Raw genomic sequence first — 5,169 nt, forward strand, 5'->3', positions numbered from 1 at the left:
TAATAATTGTGCTTCTACATTTACGTCATTGGCAAAGGCAAGAACGATCTTTGCTCCCTATAAAGACCATCCCATAGAGACTATCTTATCATTTTTAGCAGCGCGCGCAGAAAACTATAAATATGTAGGTATTATTTTGAAAAGTATCTGGTCGAAAAACGTTATTTCTTATTTAAATAATTCATCCCTCTGTATAAAATCTTCCTCCGTGGTTTAATAGTTTTAGAAAAATAGTTTCATCTTTTTATTTTATTATTATCTAGTTTTTCTGTAATTTCAATTTAAAAGCAGCTTATATGAGAGATACTTCGAACAACCGCAAAAGATGTTGTCGTCACTCAACGATGTAAAAATATTCGTATTTTATCTAATATCAAAATTTGTTTAAAATATTAATTTTTTTAACAAATTAACATTTTTAATCAAAATTAACATTTATTGTATTATTGATAACAGGAATCTCACACCGAAAATATTCATTTACTTCTATACCAAATACAAATAAAGAAATCTGCGACATCATTTCGCTTTTGGCCAACAGGTGGCGCCACTTAAATTCTTCCTACATTGATTCCACAAAATTCTGGATAGCACTCAGAGATACTTTGAAATTATCCTTGTCTTGGGGAGCTGAGTCTGTCCATGATCGTCTAGTGAGACAACTCTGCTGAAACCAAGTAAAATATACCCGCACCCACCTATCTTAGCTGAGTGCAATTTTTGGAAGACCCCCTACTTAATGGGGTCATTATGAAATCAGGAAATAAACCCAAAGTGATAGTGATTAGACAAGGAAAACGGCGGGTTCTTTGGAGAAAATATTCCCTTTCCCTATTCCCATGAAATTTTTTTGAATAATCACGTTCGTGAGACATTCCAGAATATTCAAGAAGTCGCCCACGCGAAAAGTGGTCCAAATTTTTTTAACAATTTTTTTTTAAATCAAATTGCAAAAATCAATATTTTTGGCCGGAGTCATTAAGTTTTTGCTTAGATGGCATTATACGGGGGTGAATGTAAGCGTTGTTTTTTCTCCTCCTAACTTTAAAAAATTCTGTGGAAAAATTGGAGGGCTGATTTTGTTTCATACTACTTTTGTATTATCCTGGAGGTATCACTAAGGTCTTGTTTTTTGAATTATCTGAAAATCTCTTTTCTTGTAAGAGCTGTAATTAAAAACACTGCTTTGAAGGTTTATTTAATTAAAAATATCAAACGCACTAAGATTAACAAAACAAATTTAACAACAAAACAAAACAATTCAATAGCGGTTATGTCCACCTTTTGCAGCAACGACTGCTCGCAATCTGTTTAGCATCTAATAAAGATGTGTTTTACTTGCCTGGGGAATAGCCCGATATTCCTCTACCAGGGCCATAACTGTACCAAATTTTCTGGAGGCCTAGGATGACGGCAAATAGCTTTTTTTATTCATCCCATAAATGCTCAATATGATTGAGATCTGGGTTGCATGCGGGCCATTCTAATCTTATCAATTAAACCTCAATTGTATGAGTCAATCAGTGTTTTTATTTACAAAATATGGTACAGCTCTTACAAGAAAAAAGATATTCGGATAATTCAAAAAACAAAATGTTGGTGATGCCTCCGGGAAAATATGACAGGACTATGAAACAAAATCAGCTATTCCATTTTTGTACAGAATTTTTTAAAATTAGGAGAAAATACAACGCTTCCTTTCACTCCTGTACAATGACATGCAAGCAAAATTTTTTGTTTCCGGAATAATACCAAACAATATGAATACATGTACCTACAAACTGGCGCAAGAATCTTGAAAATCGGAGCACAACTAATAAAGTTATAAATTGTCAAACTTAATAAAAAATTTTGGGTGATTTTGTGCCGGTGAGTGTATTTAGGGGTCCGAAAATTGTGTAGAGGCTCGGGCGTGATTTGAAGTACCTAAAATAGGCTCTGGTTCGGTTTTTTCATATTTTCTGAATTTTATTTTGGTACCGTGCAGGTATTTTACTTGGCGAGACGTTACCAAAATAAAATTTAAAAAATTTGGAAAAACCGGACGTCAACATCTGTTCGCATCCAAATCTCAAATACAAAGTGAAAACGGTCGTGCTGTAAAATAAGCCACTTGTTTTTCTTTGTAATGTTATGATTTTTTTACTTAGCTTAACGCCTCGACAACTAATGGCCATTGACATGGTACAATATAGTGGATTTTTGCGATCAGGTACCTAGTTTAGTGTGTGTGTGTACTTCTTTCACCTTTCAGTTCAGTTGACACTCAATTTTCAATATGTGAGGTTCATTCCTTGCATATCACATCCACGTGGGTTAGAGTCCTGTGTTACCCTGGGTTATATCCAGGAATATTTGCAACATCCTTCTGTTTTATTAAAAATATGTAGTATCATTTAAGAACTTGAAACGTTTAAAGGGTTCTTACCCATAACTTTTTGGTGGCTCACACATGCATGCTATTGGCTTAACACTGATGATGGATTACCTATTAATCCGAAAACGTTTTGTTTGGTGATGTAGCCCTTATTGGGGTCCTTTAAATATACCTTTTACAAAGGATCTTGTATTTTTTGTAGTGTGTGTTGGGAAAATGTCTTGTTACTTAGCAAAGTCGACGTCATTTGTCGCATTCAGGAGACGAAAAAGTGACGGAGCGGTTCCACAACTGTTGGAAATTCGTTCTCTGAATGTGACGCTACTTGCGGAACGTGTTACGGAACGGTCGCCATGACAGTGAGCTTATTTTAATTCCGTTACCTCCATCCAACGTATGCTACTTTTATGAATTTGTCAATAGACTTGTTGAAAGATGGCGTCAAGTGCTAATTATTAATTGGAAAATAGGACAGACAGTAAACAATCGATGATTATGAAGTAAAAAAACAATTTATTGTGTAGAGGCAAGTGTATAACCTCACATATAACAGACAGTGATAGTCTGTCACGAATTTAGTGATCGGAGCGTTCACAAGACGAAACACAACTGTTACCGCTCCATCGGGAACTGCTCCCTCACTTATTCGTCTCCTGAATGCGACCATTGTCTTTGCAAAGATACGCTAATATAGGGATTTTCATTCACAGTCATTTGTTTAGAGCTTCTGTCACATGTCGTATAATCCGTGTATATTAATATTATACACAGATTATGCAACATATGACAGAAGCTCGAAACAAATGACAATCGATGAAAAGCCCTATTGTATCTGAACGTCTGCGGTCCCACCGGTGAGTACCGATCCCAGAAGGATAGAAACTATTTTCATTTATTAATTTTTCCGTCTACCGTCCATTTATGATCAATTTTAACACCTTCAAAATCATTTATTAATGACCCCTATTAATGAATGATTTTCTATTAATGAACGATTTCATTATAGGCAACACAACATACAATGCTTGCATAAATTAATTAAACGCTCTGTGATTGGCAGTGACCTATGGTGTAGGCAACCAAACATATACCTATTTATATTCCCAAGTAGCCGCTGTTAGTACTATCTGTCATTGTATGGCAATATTTACTTTATTGGTTAAAATTCTGTGTATTTGAAAAATCAAAAGATTGATATATCTTTATTTCTGAAAAGTACGGTCGACGGAAAAGTTTTGTAACGGACTCGTGAATTAAAATGGCGATTAACAATCTCGAACAATAACGCGCTCGCGCCGCTCACGCGTTAAAATATCTCAATGGTTAATCGCCCTTATTAATACACTTGTTGGTTAAATAACTATTAATCAATGAAAAACTCTCTACCTAGGTGAGATTCGAACTCACGGCGCTTGGGTCCAAAGGTAGGCTCTCTTACCACTGAGTCACAGAGGGGGGTTATGATTTGTAAATTACTGTGAATAAATTAACAGATATTTGGGGAATGTTTAGTAAATAATCTATTTGTTATATTGATAAATTTGTCTTTCCTGTGGCATAAAAATCTAGATACTTGTAACGTTTTTGACCAAATATTTTTTCATCGATTTACAGACATTCGACATATAATGTGAATTGATTGATTCATTTAATTAAAAATACTCATTTTTTCATGTGAAACACGTTTTTTATAGTTATCATAATTTTTAGTTTATATTTTGTAAATAGTCTAATATCTCATCCATGTAAATACTCATTTTGTATTAAAATGTACAATTATGTAAAGATATATTTTGTATTTAATGTACGATGTACAATAAATGTTATTCTTTTAAATATTTTGGTTTTATTCCAATTACTAAAATAATAGCAGGGGAGCACAAGCGGGGATTTTTGAAGTTTAGCAGTTAACAGTTCGACATCATCAGATTAAGATAAGGTGAGCTAAGTACATGCAAAACAGTGTATATGTTACGGACAATGACGTAAATCCGGCCAATAACGTTATTGGCCGGCCAATATCGACAATGGCCGGTTGAATTGGTCATTGTCGACAATGGCCGGATATTAACGTTATTGTCCATAGAAACTGCACATTGATGATAATTTTAAATTCTTCATAACATTTCTATCATTGCCCGGCCGATGTCGACAATGCCCGTTGTTAATCGGTCAATGTTGAAATTTTGACTAAAAGATAGGTTATGTGTAGGTTTACTATTGTTTACTTCATGTGTGTATATTGTGTATTTTTTTCGATATAGACGTTTTATTTGTTTTTAATAACTACTTCTTATATTTCTGCAACTACTTTCAGAAACATCTTAGTATCTCATTTTAAACACTTATTGACTTACACCGATTGGCTTCTGAGGAATCGATTTATCAACATTGGCCATTCGCTTCTGGCTACTGTCGTTATTGACCGGTTATTGATGAAAAATATAATTCTAAGTTAAGTTTTAACAACATTGGCCAATATTTAAGGTTATTGTCGTTAATGGCCGGGCATTGTCGTTAATAACCAAGGAAAATGGACATTCACGACAATGCCCGGCCATTAACGTCGATGTCCAATTTACATCATTGACCGTAACATATACATATTTCAAAAATCTGACTATTTGAGTGGGGCGTAAGGAAATGGGCGAGTCACAAAGTTTCACAAAAAAAAGCGAATATTTCGCGAAATTAACGTGAGATCGAAAAACTTAAAAAGTTCATGTTCAATATTTTTCACATCGAAGCTGACTAGTAAATGTCCCAACTCAACAGTCACATCTTTTATACGC

The 5,169-nt window shown here is 34.4% G+C and overlaps 1 non-coding gene across 1 annotated transcript; it reads left to right on the forward strand.

Annotated features, from left to right (window-relative positions):
- Positions 1–610: 610 nt before the first annotated feature.
- LOC114328933 (U4atac minor spliceosomal RNA) lies at positions 611–728 on the forward strand. Its single transcript, XR_003652247.2, has one exon. It is a non-coding gene; the product is annotated as a U4atac minor spliceosomal RNA (small nuclear RNA).
- The last annotated feature ends 4,441 nt before the right edge of the window (positions 729–5,169 follow it).

The sequence above is a fragment of the Diabrotica virgifera genome, chromosome 8, assembly GCF_917563875.1.
Source record: "Diabrotica virgifera virgifera chromosome 8, PGI_DIABVI_V3a".
Classification (NCBI taxonomy): Eukaryota; Metazoa; Arthropoda; class Insecta; order Coleoptera; family Chrysomelidae; genus Diabrotica; species Diabrotica virgifera.